Here is a 19,034-nt window from a genome sequence, read left to right as displayed (position 1 = left end):
GGGTGGCCCAGAGCAAAAAGCGTGAGGATCCATGAGGACCTGTGCTTCAAAACCACGTGTTTGGGCTACGGTGTCACCAGGAAGCCATGGATCTGGGATTTTTGTGGTGGATACTGTGCCCATGGCCATGATGTTTGATCTGATGGTGACTTTGGGCTGATCTAATGCTAAAATCATGAGGATCCATCAGGGTCCGTGTTTTTTTAACCATGTTTTGCGCCATTTCGGCAGCACGAAACAATGGATTCATGATTTCTTTGGTTCTGCTTACAGACTAAAAAGTGGTCTACAGTATCATGGTGTTTTTATTTTGCTTCACTATAAAAATCGTATGAATTCATGAGGATCCATGCCTCAGATCCATGTTTTTGTGGTGCTGCATCCACGTTTTTGATAGTCCAGTCTGTAGGCGTGCCTTCCAGGTGTGATTTGACACTGCATTTGTTGGAGTATATAACGAAATGAAAAAATGTTCAGATATTCATTTAGGAAAACACCAGAAGGTTTTTTATTGGGAATAGTACCAGGAAGCCTAAAGGAAGAAGACAAGACCTTATATTTATATGCAACAGTAGCCGCAAGGCTATTGATTGCGAAAAATTGGAAAAGTGGTACTGTACCAACAAAGATAGAGTGGATTGCCAAATTATTGGAGTACTACAATATATCCAAAACAATGGGAGAAATTGGAAGGATCTCAAAAGAGAAGGCAGACAGGGACTGGAAGGTGTTTAAAAGATACTTGCAAAACTATATCGGAAAATCAGAACTCCTATTAGAATAAAAAATGGTATTGCCTGTAGAATAAGTTTCGTTTCAAATATTGGAATACTAAATAAGATGGATAACAATGTGTAATAGAAAAAGAAATATGAAATTAGGTTAAAGGTGTGTGAAAGAAAGTAATAGAAGTAGAAAGAAATTGCAATTGAGTAGATTGGAAGTCTAACACAAAGGGTGAGGGGGGGTGGATGGTGATGGGAATTATCTGTGGGATTGAGTGTAGGTATGTTGTAGGTATGTTGTATGTATGTAGGTATGTTGTATGAAATGTATGTTTGTATGTTTGTATGTACCTTAATGTTGAATTATTTTAACAATAAAAAATTATTAAAAAAAGACCGACCAAGATCATGCGAACAGAGTCAATATTTTAATTAATATTGGTTTATTAATTGGTTTATTAATTACAAGCAAACAGCAAAGAACCTGCACAAACAATGCTAACACCAAACCCTACGTATAGTGAGTAAATAGAAAAATCGCCACCCGACCCCACCCCCCACCCATCGTTCCCCCCCTCCAACTATTTCCCCTTTTCTTTCTAATGTCTCAACAAATGAAAATGATTTATAAAAATGTTACATGGGGTACAAACCTGAAAGAGAGACATTGCACACCTTTGTAAATCAACAAAATTATAAATAAATAAATAAATAAATAAATAAATAAATAAATAAATAAATAACTACTAGTCATAAAAAAGGGCCTCCTCACCTGAAGGACATCAAAGCCCACCTGAAGTCCCAAAACAAAACTATCAGATCCTGATCCACACAGATCCATCCGTGTATGGAGCGATCTGCGTTGATCTGGGTCTGATAGTTTACGACTCCCTGTTGTAGGGTATAACATGTATAATAGTATGTTTTGGGACTTCAGGTGGACTTTGATGTCCTTCAGGTGAGCTTCGGGGCGTACGGCTTTCCTCCATCTCTACTGCGCAGGATTCCTCGGGAATGACAAGATCACTTGCACAGCTTTCCTCCATCTCAACTGTGGAGGATTTCTCTTGAATTACCAGATCTAGGAAAGAACCACACTTTGAACAAGTAGTTAGACTCTGGCTTTTCACCCCACTTCCTGGGGTAATCACCACTACAGTTTCTATTAGAGATGTATCTGTTGTGGAGGTCCTGATGCAACATCTCTCAATCCCAACCAATGCTGCACTCAGCAGCTGGAAACCCGCAGCGATACAGCCTAGATAAATAGAAGGTCCAATATACTGCTCACTGGGAATTTGAGGCAATTCAAAAGTTTCAGGGAAGTCAATTTCCCCATTTTGTAAGACAGCAGACATGTTCCATACCACAGAAATCAGGACGAGTATCCCTGCAACTAAGTTCAGCAGAGCTCCAAGCCTAAAAAAGCGAAAGAGAAAATCCTTATGTTTTCTGGGCTCAAACACATTGTACAAGGCAAATGAAATTAATCCTAGGGCCACTGAATTCATAATGGTAGCTAATGCCATTAAGTCCTGTGCAATAAAAATTTCCCTCGGGAGGCTTGGATGTTGCTCATTGAGATCTTCGCAATGCCAAAAAGAGTTGCCGTCGTTAGAAGGGTCTTTCCAAAAGCAGACATCCCAGATTCCAATCCAGATGTTTCCAGAGCCAATCCCCTTGATGTCTTCCACACGCCACACTCTCCAGTTGACACTGAGTGTTGACACAATGCACATCGGCAAGGCCAAAATATCTACCAGGAATGCAGTTATCTGGAGGCTGGAAACTAAGCTCAGCCACCTGACCACCAGGGAGCCTTCTTTCACCCGCATGGGGGGTTTGGAGAGGAGGGGACCAGGGGAGACATTGGCAGACATCCTGGAAACAAAAGAGAAGACAAGATGCAGTGAGAGAGGGAATAACAAGCATGTCTAGTCATTGAAGGACATCCTTCCTCCTGCATTCTTCCTTCCATGCACAGAAAGAAGCAGCAAAATAAAGAGTTCCCCTGCTCTCTCCCACCCCCTGGTTAGGTAGAGACACCTGATCCCGAGAAGCCGACACTCAAGACTTTCTTCCAGCACACTGCTACTGATTTAATCTACTGTTGCATTGTTCCTGTGAAAATGGTCAGAACCTCAGCAACCTGTTGTGGATGGGAAGCTGCTCATGATTTTGCTGTTTTTTGGGTTAAACCACAGAGCCTAGGACTTGCCGATCAGAAGGTTGGCGGTTCGAATCCCCGTGACGGGGTGAGCTCCCATTGCTCGGTCCCTGCTCCTGCCAACCTAGTAGTTTTAAAGCACGTCAAAGTGCAAGTAGATAAATAGGTACCGCTCCGACGGGAAGGCAAACAGCATTTCTGTGCGCTGTTCTGGTTTGCCAGAAGCGGCTTAATAATGACCCAGAAGCTGTAGGCCGGCTCCCTCGGCCAATAAAGCGAGATGAGCGCCGCAACCCCAGAGTCGGTCACAACTGGACCTAATGATCAGGGGTCCCTTTACCTTTACTGCACCTATCTTTTTCCACTGAGCATAAACACAGCTGATGGCATAGTGAGGAATGTTTAATCCATAAACTTACATGAAATGCCTTCCTCAGCTACAGTCGAGCGTGCCAGGAACAAAGCAGGTATTTGCCACAGAGCTGACGTTTGCCTGAGCAGCCGGCCAGCCACAGCAGCAACTGCTCTGCAGAATTCTTAGGTCAGTTACAGTCCAGTTAGAACCCTGACAACAACACAAATCATAACTTCAGGGTACTGGTCATTTGGAGCATCAGGAAAGTGGAAAATGGGAGGGAACTCAGTTCCTTTCTTTCCCAATACAGAGTGTCTTTTCCAGGACACTGTGCAGTTAAAACACGTTCTTCCAGAAGTCAGATTCAGAGCAGTTCCAGCAGTAAAAATGGTGATACAGTATGTGTATCTCAGCACAGATTTGTTTGATGGGCCTGAATGCATTTCATAAAGGATCTCCATGTACAAGAAAGGCTAATAGCATGAGGCCCTGAACCATAAGAATTTCCTTGGCAAAATTATTGAAGACTTCTTACTAACCTCTCATTCCTCTTCCCCATCACATCTTGCTTGGACATTATAGTAAGGGAGAAGATCTTAGCTCTTTTCCTTTGCACTGGGACGACATGGTACCATATCGCAGCATCTATTAACAGCCCCCCCCCAAAAAAAATCTCTGAGAATTCCAAAGAGCTCAATATGGTTTCCCGAACCCTAAGAAAGCTGCAGTTCCCAGCACCTTTAACAAACTACAGTTCCCAGGATTCTTGGTGTACGTTACGGCTACCGGCGTTGCAAAGCCAAGTTCACAGTCCTAAAAAGAAAGCTGGTTTATGCAGGAATATGGGTCCCCAATTAAGGGCTGCTTCAAGCAGGAAGATGGAGAGGCAGTGCGGCCTATTGGTTAGACTGCCAGACTTGGACCTGGGAGGCACCGGGGTTCAATTCCCCCGCTCGGCTATGAAGCCACATCTAAAAGAGCATAGAAATAAACAAGAGCATAGAAATAAAGAAGACCACGGAATGATACAAGCATGTCCCCCCGCTTTGCAGCCTCCTTTGAACAGATGTAAGGAGGCTCGGTGTGCCATCCTGCCAAGGGCCAGGCAGCCTGCTTAAATTCTGCTCAGCTGGGCGGGATTTCAGGCAAACCCCTCCCTGATTCAGAAGCGGGCTTGTCTGGATCTCTCTCCTAAACAGTCCCCCTTCTTTGTTTTAGCAGGGGAATCCAGTCTCATTCAGGCAGGGGGCTGCCTTGAATTTCCTGCTGAAACCCCCAAGTTGTCCAACTCTATTTTAGCTGAAATCCCATCTTGATTGAGGAAGGGGGTTTGCATTAGAAGTGGGACGGGCAGGGAGGGGGAATAGTTTCTAGCAGCAGTACCCCCCCCCCAGGTGTTTTGAGGCCCTATTACTAATTGATTGATTGATTTTCTATACAAACCTTTTGCAAACAGATCTTTTTTAAAAAAAGAAGCACAGTAAGCCCCACATTTCCTGGGAATTACCCCCCATGACCATTCCAAAGCTAAGAATAGTAATAGTAATAGTAATAGTAATAGCAGCATATTGGGCCTTATCTCTGCATAGGAACGAAGTAGGGGTGGGCTGTCTAAAATAATTGTGCCCAGAAAAGGGTGGTGGTGGACAAGAGAGGTTTAGGAGAGAAAGAGTGACCCCTCCCTTCCGCCAGCTTCATCCACAGCTAAATTTGATGTGAAATGTGCTTTTCTTATAAAAACAAAAAGCCAGCCACAGGGACAGTCTAAGAAACAATTTTTTTTGGGGGGGGGAGTGGGGAGATTGCTCCATTAGAGGTTCCACACTGTTAAGGAAAATTCCGGGTTGAGAGACTACTCAACAGCCCAGCTCCTCGGGGTACAGGTCCCCCTGCAGGTCCATGTGGTCAGTAAAAGAAGGAAATTCCAGCAAACAAGCAATTTGGAGCAAAACAGCAGTCAGTAGACTCAGAGCCTTTATTGTTGCGCAACAGGTTCAACAGCAGCCAGTGAACCCAGAGCATGGGGCCACATTGACTTTGAAAACTTTCCCACCATGTGTCAGAATACAGTTTGCACAGCATCATCGATACATCATTGCTACATCACTAACATGTCACAAAAGGGGAGGGTTACACAAGATTAGCATAGACAGCTATGTCAGGGCAACACCCAAGTACAGTATAAGCTTAGCATCATAGGCAAACATGTCTTAAGTACCCACCACCCAAAGTACAACAGAACTTCCTTGGCATGTCTGGAGCCGGAGGCAAGTCTGGGGATGAGATTTGGCTTCCCTTGGAGAACAAGGAGCCCAGCAATTGTCACCTCTGGGCATTTCCTGGGACAGGAGGTGTGTACCCATGTCTTCAAGCTTGGGGAGGTGGAAGGGGAAAGAGTCTTTTTTCCCCTTCCACCTCCCCAAAATGGTGGAGCAAAATGGTGCTGGAATGGAGGAACTTGGCAAAGGGGTTGATTTTATAGGAGTCATAAAGCTTGGTATCTTCCCTTAGCTGTCAAGTCAAAAGGATAGGTTCATGCATAATGTTTGTAACATTTAAGAACTTTAAAGATGTGCCCACTCCGTAGGTTCCGTAGGAACCGCAAATATTTTCTCCGCATTTAACTACAGTTCAGACATAGTCATATTTCCCACCCCCTTTAGTCCCATATGTTATATAGATATGCACTTATAAGCAACCTAGTACATCTCAACACTCAAGTCCCTTCCAAGCAAACCTACACTGTCAAATTTTTAAAAATATAAAAACCGGTAATTTCATTTCCGTGCACAAGAATGTAGTCCTCATGATAAACCTTCTTTTGGGTTGCGGAATAGCGTTTAAAGCAAACGCATGCATATGCACATCCTGGGAGCTACAGGTCCCAGCACCCTTAAACTACAGTTCTCAGCTCCCTTGGCACACTGCGCTTTCCAGAGCCCCGAAGAAACTACAGTTCCCGACGCCCTTAACAAACTGTAGAGATCTGCATGGATCTGGATCTGATAGTTTACTCTTTACGGTTGAAGGGAATCACATGGAGGCCACATTTACGTGTTCTCTAGCATTTGTGTCCTTGTTCCCTTTAGCTTGTTCCTCTTCTGGATTTCTTTCCTATGTGTACCCTAGTGGCCAGGAAACCGTGGATCCGAGTTTTTTTGTGGTGCAGGTTGTGACCCTGGGCATAATGTGTGATTTGATAATGAGTTTGGATTGGCGCAATGGAAAAAGCGTGACGATCCATGAGGATCCATGCTTCGAAACCACGTTTTTGGGCCACAGAATGACCAGGAAGCCGTGGATCCGAGTTTTTTGTGGTGCAAGCTATGTCCCTGGGCATGATGTGTGATTTGATGGTGATTTAGGGGTGGCCCAGAGCAAAAAGCGTGAGGATCCATGAGGACCTGTGCTTCAAAACCACGTGTTTGGGCTACGGTGTCACCAGGAAGCCATGGATCTGGGATTTTTGTGGTGGATACTGTGCCCATGGCCATGATGTTTGATCTGATGGTGACTTTGGGCTGATCTAATGCTAAAATCATGAGGATCCATCAGGGTCCGTGTTTTTTTAACCATGTTTTGCGCCATTTCGGCAGCACGAAACAATGGATTCATGATTTCTTTGGTTCTGCTTACAGACTAAAAAGTGGTCTACAGTATCATGGTGTTTTTATTTTGCTTCACTATAAAAATCGTATGAATTCATGAGGATCCATGCCTCAGATCCATGTTTTTGTGGTGCTGCATCCACGTTTTTGATAGTCCAGTCTGTAGGCGTGCCTTCCAGGTGTGATTTGACACTGCATTTGTTGGAGTATATAACGAAATGAAAAAATGTTCAGATATTCATTTAGGAAAACACCAGAAGGTTTTTTATTGGGAATAGTACCAGGAAGCCTAAAGGAAGAAGACAAGACCTTATATTTATATGCAACAGTAGCCGCAAGGCTATTGATTGCGAAAAATTGGAAAAGTGGTACTGTACCAACAAAGATAGAGTGGATTGCCAAATTATTGGAGTACTACAATATATCCAAAACAATGGGAGAAATTGGAAGGATCTCAAAAGAGAAGGCAGACAGGGACTGGAAGGTGTTTAAAAGATACTTGCAAAACTATATCGGAAAATCAGAACTCCTATTAGAATAAAAAATGGTATTGCCTGTAGAATAAGTTTCGTTTCAAATATTGGAATACTAAATAAGATGGATAACAATGTGTAATAGAAAAAGAAATATGAAATTAGGTTAAAGGTGTGTGAAAGAAAGTAATAGAAGTAGAAAGAAATTGCAATTGAGTAGATTGGAAGTCTAACACAAAGGGTGAGGGGGGGTGGATGGTGATGGGAATTATCTGTGGGATTGAGTGTAGGTATGTTGTAGGTATGTTGTATGTATGTAGGTATGTTGTATGAAATGTATGTTTGTATGTTTGTATGTACCTTAATGTTGAATTATTTTAACAATAAAAAATTATTAAAAAAAGACCGACCAAGATCATGCGAACAGAGTCAATATTTTAATTAATATTGGTTTATTAATTGGTTTATTAATTACAAGCAAACAGCAAAGAACCTGCACAAACAATGCTAACACCAAACCCTACGTATAGTGAGTAAATAGAAAAATCGCCACCCGACCCCACCCCCCACCCATCGTTCCCCCCCTCCAACTATTTCCCCTTTTCTTTCTAATGTCTCAACAAATGAAAATGATTTATAAAAATGTTACATGGGGTACAAACCTGAAAGAGAGACATTGCACACCTTTGTAAATCAACAAAATTATAAATAAATAAATAAATAAATAAATAAATAAATAACTACTAGTCATAAAAAAGGGCCTCCTCACCTGAAGGACATCAAAGCCCACCTGAAGTCCCAAAACAAAACTATCAGATCCTGATCCACACAGATCCATCCGTGTATGGAGCGATCTGCGTTGATCTGGGTCTGATAGTTTACGACTCCCTGTTGTAGGGTATAACATGTATAATAGTATGTTTTGGGACTTCAGGTGGACTTTGATGTCCTTCAGGTGAGCTTCGGGGCGTACGGCTTTCCTCCATCTCTACTGCGCAGGATTCCTCGGGAATGACAAGATCACTTGCACAGCTTTCCTCCATCTCAACTGTGGAGGATTTCTCTTGAATTACCAGATCTAGGAAAGAACCACACTTTGAACAAGTAGTTAGACTCTGGCTTTTCACCCCACTTCCTGGGGTAATCACCACTACAGTTTCTATTAGAGATGTATCTGTTGTGGAGGTCCTGATGCAACATCTCTCAATCCCAACCAATGCTGCACTCAGCAGCTGGAAACCCGCAGCGATACAGCCTAGATAAATAGAAGGTCCAATATACTGCTCACTGGGAATTTGAGGCAATTCAAAAGTTTCAGGGAAGTCAATTTCCCCATTTTGTAAGACAGCAGACATGTTCCATACCACAGAAATCAGGACGAGTATCCCTGCAACTAAGTTCAGCAGAGCTCCAAGCCTAAAAAAGCGAAAGAGAAAATCCTTATGTTTTCTGGGCTCAAACACATTGTACAAGGCAAATGAAATTAATCCTAGGGCCACTGAATTCATAATGGTAGCTAATGCCATTAAGTCCTGTGCAATAAAAATTTCCCTCGGGAGGCTTGGATGTTGCTCATTGAGATCTTCGCAATGCCAAAAAGAGTTGCCGTCGTTAGAAGGGTCTTTCCAAAAGCAGACATCCCAGATTCCAATCCAGATGTTTCCAGAGCCAATCCCCTTGATGTCTTCCACACGCCACACTCTCCAGTTGACACTGAGTGTTGACACAATGCACATCGGCAAGGCCAAAATATCTACCAGGAATGCAGTTATCTGGAGGCTGGAAACTAAGCTCAGCCACCTGACCACCAGGGAGCCTTCTTTCACCCGCATGGGGGGTTTGGAGAGGAGGGGACCAGGGGAGACATTGGCAGACATCCTGGAAACAAAAGAGAAGACAAGATGCAGTGAGAGAGGGAATAACAAGCATGTCTAGTCATTGAAGGACATCCTTCCTCCTGCATTCTTCCTTCCATGCACAGAAAGAAGCAGCAAAATAAAGAGTTCCCCTGCTCTCTCCCACCCCCTGGTTAGGTAGAGACACCTGATCCCGAGAAGCCGACACTCAAGACTTTCTTCCAGCACACTGCTACTGATTTAATCTACTGTTGCATTGTTCCTGTGAAAATGGTCAGAACCTCAGCAACCTGTTGTGGATGGGAAGCTGCTCATGATTTTGCTGTTTTTTGGGTTAAACCACAGAGCCTAGGACTTGCCGATCAGAAGGTTGGCGGTTCGAATCCCCGTGACGGGGTGAGCTCCCATTGCTCGGTCCCTGCTCCTGCCAACCTAGTAGTTTTAAAGCACGTCAAAGTGCAAGTAGATAAATAGGTACCGCTCCGACGGGAAGGCAAACAGCATTTCTGTGCGCTGTTCTGGTTTGCCAGAAGCGGCTTAATAATGACCCAGAAGCTGTAGGCCGGCTCCCTCGGCCAATAAAGCGAGATGAGCGCCGCAACCCCAGAGTCGGTCACAACTGGACCTAATGATCAGGGGTCCCTTTACCTTTACTGCACCTATCTTTTTCCACTGAGCATAAACACAGCTGATGGCATAGTGAGGAATGTTTAATCCATAAACTTACATGAAATGCCTTCCTCAGCTACAGTCGAGCGTGCCAGGAACAAAGCAGGTATTTGCCACAGAGCTGACGTTTGCCTGAGCAGCCGGCCAGCCACAGCAGCAACTGCTCTGCAGAATTCTTAGGTCAGTTACAGTCCAGTTAGAACCCTGACAACAACACAAATCATAACTTCAGGGTACTGGTCATTTGGAGCATCAGGAAAGTGGAAAATGGGAGGGAACTCAGTTCCTTTCTTTCCCAATACAGAGTGTCTTTTCCAGGACACTGTGCAGTTAAAACACGTTCTTCCAGAAGTCAGATTCAGAGCAGTTCCAGCAGTAAAAATGGTGATACAGTATGTGTATCTCAGCACAGATTTGTTTGATGGGCCTGAATGCATTTCATAAAGGATCTCCATGTACAAGAAAGGCTAATAGCATGAGGCCCTGAACCATAAGAATTTCCTTGGCAAAATTATTGAAGACTTCTTACAAACCTCTCATTCCTCTTCCCCATCACATCTTGCTTGGACATTATAGTAAGGGAGAAGATCTTAGCTCTTTTCCTTTGCACTGGGACGACATGGTACCATATCGCAGCATCTATTAACAGCCCCCCCCCCCCCAAAAATCTCTGAGAATTCCAAAGAGCTCAATATGGTTTCCCGAACCCTAAGAAAGCTGCAGTTCCCAGCACCTTTAACAAACTACAGTTCCCAGGATTCTTGGTGTACGTTACGGCTACCGGCGTTGCAAAGCCAAGTTCACAGTCCTAAAAAGAAAGCTGGTTTATGCAGGAATATGGGTCCCCAATTAAGGGCTGCTTCAAGCAGGAAGATGGAGAGGCAGTGCGGCCTATTGGTTAGACTGCCAGACTTGGACCTGGGAGGCACCGGGGTTCAATTCCCCCGCTCGGCTATGAAGCCACATCTAAAAGAGCATAGAAATAAACAAGAGCATAGAAATAAAGAAGACCACGGAATGATACAAGCATGTCCCCCCGCTTTGCAGCCTCCTTTGAACAGATGTAAGGAGGCTCGGTGTGCCATCCTGCCAAGGGCCAGGCAGCCTGCTTAAATTCTGCTCAGCTGGGCGGGATTTCAGGCAAACCCCTCCCTGATTCAGAAGCGGGCTTGTCTGGATCTCTCTCCTAAACAGTCCCCCTTCTTTGTTTTAGCAGGGGAATCCAGTCTCATTCAGGCAGGGGGCTGCCTTGAATTTCCTGCTGAAACCCCCAAGTTGTCCAACTCTATTTTAGCTGAAATCCCATCTTGATTGAGGAAGGGGGTTTGCATTAGAAGTGGGACGGGCAGGGAGGGGGAATAGTTTCTAGCAGCAGTACCCCCCCCCCCAGGTGTTTTGAGGCCCTATTACTAATTGATTGATTGATTTTCTATACAAACCTTTTGCAAACAGATCTTTTTTAAAAAAAGAAGCACAGTAAGCCCCACATTTCCTGGGAATTACCCCCCATGACCATTCCAAAGCTAAGAATAGTAATAGTAATAGTAATAGTAATAGCAGCATATTGGGCCTTATCTCTGCATAGGAACGAAGTAGGGGTGGGCTGTCTAAAATAATTGTGCCCAGAAAAGGGTGGTGGTGGACAAGAGAGGTTTAGGAGAGAAAGAGTGACCCCTCCCTTCCGCCAGCTTCATCCACAGCTAAATTTGATGTGAAATGTGCTTTTCTTATAAAAACAAAAAGCCAGCCACAGGGACAGTCTAAGAAACAATATTTTTTTGGGGGGGGGAGTGGGGAGATTGCTCCATTAGAGGTTCCACACTGTTAAGGAAAATTCCGGGTTGAGAGACTACTCAACAGCCCAGCTCCTCGGGGTACAGGTCCCCCTGCAGGTCCATGTGGTCAGTAAAAGAAGGAAATTCCAGCAAACAAGCAATTTGGAGCAAAACAGCAGTCAGTAGACTCAGAGCCTTTATTGTTGCGCAACAGGTTCAACAGCAGCCAGTGAACCCAGAGCATGGGGCCACATTGACTTTGAAAACTTTCCCACCATGTGTCAGAATACAGTTTGCACAGCATCATCGATACATCATTGCTACATCACTAACATGTCACAAAAGGGGAGGGTTACACAAGATTAGCATAGACAGCTATGTCAGGGCAACACCCAAGTACAGTATAAGCTTAGCATCATAGGCAAACATGTCTTAAGTACCCACCACCCAAAGTACAACAGAACTTCCTTGGCATGTCTGGAGCCGGAGGCAAGTCTGGGGATGAGATTTGGCTTCCCTTGGAGAACAAGGAGCCCAGCAATTGTCACCTCTGGGCATTTCCTGGGACAGGAGGTGTGTACCCATGTCTTCAAGCTTGGGGAGGTGGAAGGGGAAAGAGTCTTTTTTCCCCTTCCACCTCCCCAAAATGGTGGAGCAAAATGGTGCTGGAATGGAGGAACTTGGCAAAGGGGTTGATTTTATAGGAGTCATAAAGCTTGGTATCTTCCCTTAGCTGTCAAGTCAAAAGGATAGGTTCATGCATAATGTTTGTAACATTTAAGAACTTTAAAGATGTGCCCACTCCGTAGGTTCCGTAGGAACCGCAAATATTTTCTCCGCATTTAACTACAGTTCAGACATAGTCATATTTCCCACCCCCTTTAGTCCCATATGTTATATAGATATGCACTTATAAGCAACCTAGTACATCTCAACACTCAAGTCCCTTCCAAGCAAACCTACACTGTCAAATTTTTAAAAATATAAAAACCGGTAATTTCATTTCCGTGCACAAGAATGTAGTCCTCATGATAAACCTTCTTTTGGGTTGCGGAATAGCGTTTAAAGCAAACGCATGCATATGCACATCCTGGGAGCTACAGGTCCCAGCACCCTTAAACTACAGTTCTCAGCTCCCTTGGCACACTGCGCTTTCCAGAGCCCCGAAGAAACTACAGTTCCCGACGCCCTTAACAAACTGTAGAGATCTGCATGGATCTGGATCTGATAGTTTACTCTTTACGGTTGAAGGGAATCACATGGAGGCCACATTTACGTGTTCTCTCGCATTTGTGTCCTTGTTCCCTTTAGCTTGTTCCTCTTCTGGATTTCTTTCCTATGTGTACCCTAGTGGCCAGGAAACCGTGGATCCGAGTTTTTTTGTGGTGCAGGTTGTGACCCTGGGCATAATGTGTGATTTGATAATGAGTTTGGATTGGCGCAATGGAAAAAGCGTGACGATCCATGAGGATCCATGCTTCGAAACCACGTTTTTGGGCCACAGAATGACCAGGAAGCCGTGGATCCGAGTTTTTTGTGGTGCAAGCTATGTCCCTGGGCATGATGTGTGATTTGATGGTGATTTAGGGGTGGCCCAGAGCAAAAAGCGTGAGGATCCATGAGGACCTGTGCTTCAAAACCACGTGTTTGGGCTACGGTGTCACCAGGAAGCCATGGATCTGGGATTTTTGTGGTGGATACTGTGCCCATGGCCATGATGTTTGATCTGATGGTGACTTTGGGCTGATCTAATGCTAAAATCATGAGGATCCATCAGGGTCCGTGTTTTTTTAACCATGTTTTGCGCCATTTCGGCAGCACGAAACAATGGATTCATGATTTCTTTGGTTCTGCTTACAGACTAAAAAGTGGTCTACAGTATCATGGTGTTTTTATTTTGCTTCACTATAAAAATCGTATGAATTCATGAGGATCCATGCCTCAGATCCATGTTTTTGTGGTGCTGCATCCACGTTTTTGATAGTCCAGTCTGTAGGCGTGCCTTCCAGGTGTGATTTGACACTGCATTTGTTGGAGTATATAACGAAATGAAAAAATGTTCAGATATTCATTTAGGAAAACACCAGAAGGTTTTTTATTGGGAATAGTACCAGGAAGCCTAAAGGAAGAAGACAAGACCTTATATTTATATGCAACAGTAGCCGCAAGGCTATTGATTGCGAAAAATTGGAAAAGTGGTACTGTACCAACAAAGATAGAGTGGATTGCCAAATTATTGGAGTACTACAATATATCCAAAACAATGGGAGAAATTGGAAGGATCTCAAAAGAGAAGGCAGACAGGGACTGGAAGGTGTTTAAAAGATACTTGCAAAACTATATCGGAAAATCAGAACTCCTATTAGAATAAAAAATGGTATTGCCTGTAGAATAAGTTTCGTTTCAAATATTGGAATACTAAATAAGATGGATAACAATGTGTAATAGAAAAAGAAATATGAAATTAGGTTAAAGGTGTGTGAAAGAAAGTAATAGAAGTAGAAAGAAATTGCAATTGAGTAGATTGGAAGTCTAACACAAAGGGTGAGGGGGGGTGGATGGTGATGGGAATTATCTGTGGGATTGAGTGTAGGTATGTTGTAGGTATGTTGTATGTATGTAGGTATGTTGTATGAAATGTATGTTTGTATGTTTGTATGTACCTTAATGTTGAATTATTTTAACAATAAAAAATTATTAAAAAAAGACCGACCAAGATCATGCGAACAGAGTCAATATTTTAATTAATATTGGTTTATTAATTGGTTTATTAATTACAAGCAAACAGCAAAGAACCTGCACAAACAATGCTAACACTAAACCCTACGTATAGTGAGTAAATAGAAAAATCGCCACCCGACCCCACCCCCCACCCATCGTTCCCCCCCTCCAACTATTTCCCCTTTTCTTTCTAATGTCTCAACAAATGAAAATGATTTATAAAAATGTTACATGGGGTACAAACCTGAAAGAGAGACATTGCACACCTTTGTAAATCAACAAAATTATAAATAAATAAATAAATAAATAAATAAATAACTACTAGTCATAAAAAAGGGCCTCCTCACCTGAAGGACATCAAAGCCCACCTGAAGTCCCAAAACAAAACTATCAGATCCTGATCCACACAGATCCATCCGTGTATGGAGCGATCTGCGTTGATCTGGGTCTGATAGTTTACGACTCCCTGTTGTAGGGTATAACATGTATAATAGTATGTTTTGGGACTTCAGGTGGACTTTGATGTCCTTCAGGTGAGCTTCGGGGCGTACGGCTTTCCTCCATCTCTACTGCGCAGGATTCCTCGGGAATGACAAGATCACTTGCACAGCTTTCCTCCATCTCAACTGTGGAGGATTTCTCTTGAATTACCAGATCTAGGAAAGAACCACACTTTGAACAAGTAGTTAGACTCTGGCTTTTCACCCCACTTCCTGGGGTAATCACCACTACAGTTTCTATTAGAGATGTATCTGTTGTGGAGGTCCTGATGCAACATCTCTCAATCCCAACCAATGCTGCACTCAGCAGCTGGAAACCCGCAGCGATACAGCCTAGATAAATAGAAGGTCCAATATACTGCTCACTGGGAATTTGAGGCAATTCAAAAGTTTCAGGGAAGTCAATTTCCCCATTTTGTAAGACAGCAGACATGTTCCATACCACAGAAATCAGGACGAGTATCCCTGCAACTAAGTTCAGCAGAGCTCCAAGCCTAAAAAAGCGAAAGAGAAAATCCTTATGTTTTCTGGGCTTGAACACATTGTACAAGGTAAATGAAATTAATCCTAGGGCCACTGAATTCATAATGGAAGCTAATGCCATTAAATTCTGTGCAATAAAAATTTCCCTCAGGAGGGTTGGATGTTGCTCATTGAGATCTTCGCAATGCCAAAAAGAGTTGCCGTCGTTAGAAGGGTCTTTCCAAAAGCAGACATCCCAGATTCCAATCCAGATGTTTCCAGAGCCAATCCCCTTGATGTCTTCCACACGCCACACTCTCCAGTTGACACTGAGTGTTGACACAATGCACATCGGCAAGGCCAAAATATCCACGAGGAATGCAGTTATCTGGAGGCTGGAAACTAAGCTCAGCCACCTGACTACCAGGGAGCCTTCTTTCACCCGCATGGGGGGTTTGGAGAGGAGGGGACCAGGGGAGACATTGGCAGACATCCTGGAAACAAAAGAGAAGACAAGATGCAGTGAGAGAGGGAATAACAAGCACGTCTACTCATTGAAGGACATCCTTCCTCCTGCATTCTTCCTTCCATGCACAGAAAGAAGCAGCAAAAGAAAGAGTTCCCCTGCTCTCTCCCACCCCCTGGTTAGGTAGAGACACCTGATCCCGAGAAGCCGACACTCAGACTTTCTTCCAGCACACTGCTACTGATTTAATCTACTGTTGCATTGTTCCTGTGAAAATGGCCAGAACCTCAACAACCTGTTGTGGATGGGAAGCTGCTCACGATTTCGCTGTTTTGTGAGTTAAACAACAGAGCCTAGGACTTGCCGATCAGAAGGTTGGTGGTTTGAATCCCTGCGACGGGGTGAGCTCCCATTGCTCGGTCCCTGCTCCTGCCAACCTAGCAGTTTGAAAGCACTTCAAAGTGCAAGTAGATAAATAGGTACCGCTCCATCGGGAAGGCAAACGGCGTTTCTGTGCGCTGCTCTGGTTCGCCAGAAGCGGCTTAATAATGACCCAGAAGCTGTATGCCGGCTCCCTCGGCCAATAAAGCGAGATGAGCGCCGCAACCCCAGAGTCGGTCACAACTGGACCTAATGGTCAGGGGTCCCTTTACCTTTACTGCACCTATCTTTTTCCACTGAGCATAAACACAGCTGATGGCATAGTGAGGAATGTTTAATCCATAAACTTACATGAAATGCCTTCCTCAGCTACAGTCGAGCGTGCCAGGAACAAAGCAGGTATTTGCCACTGAGCTGACGTTCGCCTGAGCAGCCGGCCAGCCACAGCAGCAACTGCTCTGCAGAATTCTTAGGTCAGTTACGGGCCAGTTAGAATCCTGACAACAACACAAATCATAACTCCAGGGTACTGGTCATTTGGAACATCAGGAAGTGGAAAATGGGAGGGAACTCTGTTCCCTTTTTCCCCAAAACAGAGTGTCTATTCCAGGACACTGTGCAGTTAAAACGCGTTCTTCCTGAAGTCAGATTCAGAGCAGTTCCAGCAGTAAAAATGGTGATACAGTATGTGTATCTCAGTACAGATTTGTTTGATGGGCCTGAATGCATTTCATAAAGGATCTCCATGTACAAGAAAGGCTAATAGCATGAGGCCCTGAACCATAAGTATTGCCTTGGGAAAATTATTGAAGACTCCTTACAAACCTCTCATTCTTCTTCCCCATCACATCTTGTTTGGACATTATAGTAAGGGAGAAGATCTTAGCTCTTTTCCTTTGCACTGGGACCACATGGTACCATATCGCGGCATCTATTAACAACCCCTCCCCCCCAAAAAAATCTCTGAGAATTCCAAAGAGCTCAGTATGGTTTCCAGAACCCTAAGAAAGCTGCAGTTCCCAGGACCTTTAACAAACTACAGTTCCCAGGATTCTTGGTGTACGGTACGGCTACCGGAGTTGCAAAGCCAAGTTCACAGTCCTAAAAAGAAAGTTGGTTTATGCAGGAATATGGGTCCCCAATTAAGGGCTGCTTCAAGCAGGAAGATGGAGAGGCAGTGCGGCCTAGTGGTTAGACTGCCAGATTAGGACCACCGGGGTTCAATTTCCCCCGCTCGGCTATGAAGCCACATCTAAAAGAGCATAGAAATAAACAAGAGCATAGAAATAAAGAAGACCACGAAATGATACAAGCATGTCCCCCTGCTTTGCAGCCTCCTTTGAACAGATGTAAGGAGGCTCGGTGTGCCATCCTGCCAAGGGCCAGGCAGCCGGCTTAAATTCTGCTCAGCTGGGCGGGATTTCAGGTAAACCCCTCCCTGATTCAAAAGCGGGTTTGTCTGGATCTCTCTCCTAAACAGTCCCCCTTCTTCGTTTTAGCAGGGGAATCCAGTCTCATTCAGGCAGGGGGCTGCCTTGAATTTCCTGCTGAAACCCCCAAGTTGTCCAACTCTATTTTAGCTGAAATCCCATCTTGATTGAGGAAGGGGGTTTGCATTAGAAGTGGGACGGGCGGGGAGGGGGAATAGATTCTAGCAGCAGTACCCCCCCCCCAGGTGTTTTGAGGACCTATTACTAATTGATTGATTGATTTTCTATACATACCTTTTGCAAACAGATCTTTTTAAAAAAAGAAGCACAGTAAGCCCCACATTTCCTGTGAATTACCCCCCATGACCATTGCAAAGCTAAGAATAGGAATAGGAATAGTAATAGCAGCATATTGGGCATTATCTCTGCATAGGAACGAAATAGGGGTGGGCTGTCTAAAATAATTGTGCCCAGAAAAGGGTGGTGGTGGACAGGAGAGGTTTAGGAGAGAGAGAGTGACCCCTCCCTTCCGCCAGCTTCATCCACAGCTAAATTTGATGTGAAATGTGCTTTTCTTATAAAAACAAAAAGCCAGCCACAGGGACAGTCTAAGAAACAATATTTTGGGGGGGGGGAGTGGGGAGATTGCTCCATTAGAGGTTCCACACTGTTAAGGAAAATTCCGGGTTGAGAGACTACTCAACAGCCCAGCTCCTCGGGGTACAGGTCCCCCTGCAGGTCCATGTGGTCAGTAAAAGAAGGAAATTCCAGCAAACAAGCAATTTGGAGCAAAACAGCAGTCAGTAGACTCAGAGCCTTTATTGTTGCACAACAGGTTCAACAGCAGCCAGTGAACCCAGAGCATGGGGCCACATTGACTTTGAAAACTTTCCCACCATGTGTCAGAATACAGTTTGCACAGCATCATCAAGACATCATTGCTACATCACTAACATGTCACAAAAGGGGAGGGTTACACAAGATTAGCATAGACAGCTTATGTCAGGGCAACACCCAAGTACAGTATAAGCTTAGCATCATAGGCAAACATGTCTTAAGTACCCACCACCCAAAGTACAACAGAACTTCCTTGGCATGTCTGGAGCCGGAGGCAAGTCTGGGGATGAGAACAAGGAGCCCAGCAATTGTCACCTCTAGGAATTTCCTGGGGCAGGAGGTGTGTACCCATGTCTTCAAGCTTGGGGAGGGGAAAGAGTCTTTTTTCCAAGAGCAAAATGGTGCTGGAATGGAGGAACTTGTCAAAGGGGTTGATTTTATAGGATTCATAAAGCTTGGTATCTTCCCTGAGCTGTCAAGTCAAAAGGATAGGTTCATGCATAATGTTTGTAACATTTAAGAACTTTAAAGATGTGCCCACCCCGTAGGTTCCGTAGGAACCGCAAATATTTTCTCCGCATTTAACTACAGTTCAGACATAGTCATATT

The 19,034-nt window shown here is 44.2% G+C and overlaps 1 long non-coding RNA gene across 1 annotated transcript; it reads right to left on the bottom strand.

The window, feature by feature from the left end:
• Window positions 1–11,789: 11,789 nt before the first annotated feature.
• Window positions 11,790–18,794, bottom strand: LOC309332545. Its single transcript, XR_014152154.1, has 2 exons — window positions 18,741–18,794; window positions 11,790–12,176 (listed from the first exon to the last, which is right to left on the bottom strand). It is a non-coding gene; the product is annotated as an uncharacterized lncRNA (long non-coding RNA).
• Between the last annotated feature and the right edge of the window lie 240 nt (window positions 18,795–19,034).

The sequence above is a fragment of the Podarcis erhardii genome (genome assembly GCF_964252035.2).
Source record: "Podarcis erhardii genome assembly, chromosome: 2".
Classification (NCBI taxonomy): domain Eukaryota; kingdom Metazoa; phylum Chordata; class Lepidosauria; order Squamata; family Lacertidae; genus Podarcis; species Podarcis erhardii.
Note: the sequence above shows the minus strand (reverse complement) of the source record. Positions and strands in the feature narration are given on the sequence as shown.